Source organism: Nannospalax galili, unplaced genomic scaffold (genome assembly GCF_000622305.1).
Source record: "Nannospalax galili isolate Female #2095 unplaced genomic scaffold, S.galili_v1.0 scaffold34, whole genome shotgun sequence".
NCBI classification, from domain to species: domain Eukaryota; kingdom Metazoa; phylum Chordata; class Mammalia; order Rodentia; family Spalacidae; genus Nannospalax; species Nannospalax galili.
Window position 1 is genome coordinate 7941500 of NW_008338996.1, and position 5921 is coordinate 7947420.

The following is a 5921-nucleotide window of genomic DNA, read 5'->3' on the forward strand; positions in this document are numbered from 1 at the left end:
TGCTTCTAGTCAGCAGCTACAGCAAAATTTGGAAGTTTGCTAGGTGGAGGATGGATTCAGGGATGTCAGGAAGTCTGCAAAAGTCTGGGCCCCTAATAAGGGACAGAGAAGCCTAGCTCTGAAGCAGTGGGAGGGTCTGTAGGTGGTTCTAATTTAGGGGAATGGGCACGGCATGATTTGGAAAGCTCACCACCAAGCATAGGCTGGATTCAAGCACTTTCAGGCAGTCTAGAAAGTTCTGGGCCCGTATTAAAGGACAGAGAAGCCTAGCCCTGCAGCAGTGGGAAGGGCTGAAGATGGTCCCAGTGTACACGGATGGACATGGTGTAATTTGGAGAGCTCACCACCACACAGAGCTTAGAGTATAGTCCAGGGATCTGGGGTGCTAAAAGCAAAAGAGGGCTTGTGTCCAAGGCTAGAAGGAGAACAGGATGGGAGGTCAGGGAAATTGGAGTTGCTCAGATTGTAGGGGGATTGTAGTGCAGTGGGTAGGATCAGATTTACCTGGGAAAAGGCTGATTTTGGGAATTCAAGGCAAGTTGGGGGGTGGGGACAGGTAGATTTGAAGGCTGGTCTCAGGAGTTCAAAGGCAAATTGGAGGTAGGGACAGTCTGTGAAGTCTCTAACAAACTGGTTTAAAAAATTGAGCTGGTCTGAGTGCAGGGGATCAGGGCACAATGGGTGGGTCTGGACTAAGAGGGGAGTCCAGAGATCGGGGTGCTAAGAGCAAAAGCAGTCTGGTGCCCAAGGCTAACAGGATGTGGGGTCAGGGAGATAAGTGAGCTTTTGTACATTTCACAACAGTTCTTAATCAAATTTAGAACCCTCTCCCATCCATGCCCCTCCACACACACACTCACTCACTGCCACAGAATTTCATGTATTCTGCCATACATGTTAAGTCCTATCCAGTCAAGCATTGGTACTCATGTCCTTCAGTACAAGTTCATTCACTAGAGTCTAATCGGTCTATCTAGAGACCTTAAGGAAGATCTACTCTCCCTCATCCATAAGTAATCAGTCTCCAACAGCTCCCAGGCTAGGGCCAGTCCACCACTCATTTCCCTCACTCCACTCTGGGCCCTTGTCTGATTGAGTGGGCATGTGTCTTGTGCAAGATGCTGCCAACTTTTGTGGCTGCTCTTTACTTTCATTCTTTCCATGTTTCAAAAAATATACAGCTATCCAAAGAAATTAAAAATTTCAGATCAATCCCTACTTCTTGTCTATTCAATCACATTATAGTCCCCTACCTCCTATATTAACATGTCAATGATAAGAAGGCCTCTCTCTCTCTCTCTCTCTCTCTCTCTCTCTCTCTCTCTCTTTAGTCTTGGCAATTTCAACATACACCTTTCTTGACTCATCCTTGACTCAGAGCATGGTAGCTTCTTTATACTTTCTTCACCTCTGACATTTCAATTCCCAACTTGAGAAATCTGACTGCAAATGGATTAAGTTTAAACATGATGTCAGGTTTTCCACTGCTTCATGAGAAAAGTATGTCCCTTCTTAGCTTAAAGAATCTAATTGTGTTTACTCTTGTGTTACTTTGGGGGTTTCCTGGATACTTTTAGACTATCCTACTATATATGACAAACAGAAAGAACCCAGTTGCACACATCAGCAAACATCAGTGCTTCTTCATGAATGCATACAATTGGGTAGGAAAAGCTGAATTTGAGATTTGAGGGATGTTACGGGTGGCATTTTTAATGGGAAGTTAGTTCTTCATGCTTTTCTCTTCCTCCTCACAGCAATAAAAAATCGATTTGTTGAGAAGGCAAAATCGCAAAGTGGAAAAAGAAAGGACAACTGTTGAAGTAAACATAATATTCTTAGTACATAAATCATTGCATGTAGCTAAGCTCAACATCTATGTTGACAAATAATATGTGGATGGGTGATGCTACCTCATCAGATAGAGGTTAATATATTAATGTATATCATATATATATGGAAGAAACTTCAAAAAAGAAAATCTTTGTACAGTGGGGAAGCTGCCTTTAATTTCTTCTTCAGAAATGCTTTTGAGAAATATAACCATGAACTTTATTTCCTCTTCCATAAGATGAAATTGTCCCACAAATTTCTAAAGAAGACTAGCTCTAAATTCTACCTTCTTCCTTGCCCCACCTCTCATCTCATAAATGTGATCATCACTAAACCAGACATAAGTGTGGTTCTACAGCCTGTTCAAGTTTATCAAAATAATGGGTCTTTGGTTCCCTTTCTACATGTAGGAAGCCATAATTAGGTCTCTCTATGTACTATTTAATCTTTCCCATCCTTTTTCCAAATGTGTAATATTTTTAAGCTAATGACATATGAGTCTTATGCTATATGAGATGACTAATAGAGCATTAGAAAATTTAATTACCTTGTTGAGAAGGACAAGCCAGGCTCCACCTGACCAGGCCATCTGAGAGCTGATGATAAGGAAAAGAATATTTGGGAACCTTAGTAAGACCAAAGGTTAAAAAGAAAAACATTAGAGAACAAAGAAAGTAATTGCTCTGAATGAACTGAGAATAGTTTCACAAAGACTAAAAGATCATCTATTGAGCAATCCATACATTTTAAGAAAGCATAAGGATCGGGTTTTATGTCAAATGGAGAAAAGATTACAGGGTTACTGTGGTAAGGTGGAAACATCTTTAGTCCCTGCATAATCACAAGCACAGACATCCTTCAGAGTTATCTACACCCTGCCAGATACCTATGAGAGGGAAACAACTTTCTATGTAAAGCTACTGAGGACTGAGGAGGATTTCTGTTACCGTGCCATAACCTTGCCTAGCACAACTGGCTGTTCTTGTTGTAAGATTAAATGAGACAACATTTGTTAAATGTTTGAAAACTATGAAGTATGTCTAATGTTAGTTGTGAACAAGTTTTGACGAAAGTCTTTCTGGTGCCAAGGCGGTAAAACTGTTTCAGATAATATTGTTGTAGGATTTCAACAAGGGATTATGTTACATTTAGGAAGAAAATGTCTATGATGGCATGGTGAGAAAAAAAGTGCATTTTTAAAAAATTCAGCAGATCTTCATGCAAATCTCAGCTTTATCACTTACTGGCTTGGAACTTTGTATAAATTAATCAAATTTCCTAATTTTCTTCATATTTGTATCTGTAAGATATCATTATAGGTGGTCTAGGGAGGACAGAATTGATTAGATCACATTAAGCTTGAAAGTAAAATGTGTGCCCCCAATATATTTAAGTGCTCTAATCTTACTTCAGAGTTCTAACATAATATTACCCAATTCAGATTAAATATTTGTGGGCTACTTTAAACAGAGTAAAATATGAAAATAAATAATTGATATATATATTGATCTTTGTATTACTTGACCCTATGGAAAGGAGAGAGAAAAATTGAAGTGAGAAATAATCAATAGAATGTCTTGATTCACTTTAAGAGAAAGCTTGAAAGAGAGTAGTTGTCTTACCATTGACCTTCTACTGACCAAGCTCAGTGTTAATATTGCCTGATTAAAAACTACAGATTCTAAAAATTTAATTTTATTTGAGCAATTAAAACCAGCTTAGCTGAGTGATGTGAGTAGAAAAACTGTCTTCTTGGACCAAAATTTGCTGCCATCAATCATAAACAGACATAAACCCAGGATGGGGATCTTTGTAGAAAATATTTATGTCGGTTACTATGCACTTAGGTTTTGTGGAATATGTCTTTTTTTCCAAGAGTTACTGTGTGGTAGTTAATGTGCACAGGTTAGCTCTTGACGATTTTCTCTCTCCACTTTTTCTTTCTGCTTCCTCTCTCCACCTTCTGAACTTTAAAATTACCTGTGCTCATATATTTTGCCTACTTTGTCCAGTATTACTAACACAAAATAGCTAATACTCACTGTTTAGTGATTTGATTTACCTCTCCTGTTTATGTAATAGTCTAGGTCCAGATGTCAAGGGAAAATGTTCAAGTTTTATTTTCACTTATCATATAAATGATAGATAAAGGAGCTAGGAAAAGGATAAGTGAGTAAAATACTTGCTGACCAAGCATGAGGACCCAAGTTTGAATCTCTAGGACCTACATAAAGCTTGGTGCTACATTGCACCCCTATAACCCCAGTTTGGGGGTGGGGGAGTAGAGAAAGGAGAATTCTAGTGCTTGCTGACCAACCAGTCTAACCCAAACAGTAAACTCCAGGTTTAATGGGAGATTTTATATCAAAAAATTTAGTGGAAAGCAGTAGAGGACCACACATGACATCAACATTTGCTTCCACATATGTACACACAAGCAAGTACACACACAGACATGTGCACACACACACATAGACAAACACACATGCATGCACACACACACTCACAGTGGTTAGAAAAGACCTTCAGAGACTAATACAAATCCCAGGAGTCCCACATACATCAGCTATAAGGCAAACACAGTTAAAAATGATCATCTAGAGCAATGTAAGAGGCACTACTCTCTTAATCCATCTTTCTGAATAAAATAATCTCGATGAGCCCTTTGAATTCAGGTTTTCAAATTTATACCTTTTCCTAACTAAAATGAGATTCCATCCTTCCACAGTTTATATTTTTGCACAGTTGAACTTGTGAAGATTGCATAGGAAATTCCTGAATGGAGAAAAAGAACACTTATATGCGGTAAAGAAAAGCCACAAATCTTAAGTATTTGAGGTAAACCACCAAGAGAAAACTTTACTTTTGTCTCAGTTTTCCACAATGTATGCAATAGTCATATCCATATGGATTTCTTTACTTATGAAAGCTTTCCCGTACTAACTGAAAAGCACTCTTCAAGTTTACTGATGTACAACAGAGCCTGATACGAAATGTTTACAAATTTCTCTGACCTTACAGTTAAGAAGGTAGCTTGTTTCATGTTATTTAATACAATAATAAAGAAAAATAAAATGCATACATGACTGACAATGCTGTCAGGAGGTGGAGGCACTGCTTTTAATGGGGACATAGGGAAATAGGTAAGGCTTCCTATGCTAGGCAAACAATCTTTAAACTTGGCCTTTTACAATTAAAGGCGGGGAAAAGGAATTGTGAACTGATGAGGGATGGGCACGTCAGACTAAAATTCCATTTGCTATCTTAAAGATATTTCTGGGTCACCTTGCTGAACCCCAGAGATATAGTAAATGAATATTCCCAGAGTCATGGAATTCACTGCTTCATACAAGCCATTAGAGGAATATCAATTTAATAAAAAGTAGCTGGAAATGAACAAAACTAGTCAGCTGAGGTAGTTTACAAGGCGTTGGGTAACTGGCATATGCACTTGAATTTCTTTGGTTAGTGTTGGGGGGGCAGTCTTTCTTATCCATTTCTTTTTCTTCCCTCTGTTCTTTATATTTCATGCTTGGGTCACTGTGTTAGGCACTCCCTTCAATGAGTTTCCTAGATTTTCTTTTACCAGAAACTGCCTGCGCTACATGCCAAGTGCATAGCAAAACTCTGCTGCTTAGAGACCCAGACAAGGCTCCTGCCATTTTTACACAGTGCCTTGCTGGGCCGGATTATGTGATTTATAGTATGGTGCCTTAGGAAATATTTTGCTTTTAAAGCTGTGTGACATGAAAGATGTTACATCTCTCTCAGTTTCAGCTTTTCCATGTATAAAGTGCCAATAACTTGGTATACCTGAAGACAGAAGCAGGTCCTCTCTCTCTCTCTCTCTCTCTCTCTCTCTCTCTCTCTCTCTCTCTCTCTCTCTGAAAGAAAGAGATTGGTGAAAGAAAAGTTAATAGCTATTCTGAAAAATAGAAAATCTCAAGTAAATTCCTAGATTTCCATTATTAAAAAAAAAAAAAAACTACTGTACTTGGCAATGGCTGACCCTTCTACGTAAAGGAAATCCATAAAGATTGTATATAAAATCTATCAACAATATAAGAAGATGAATCAGTTTGGTGCAT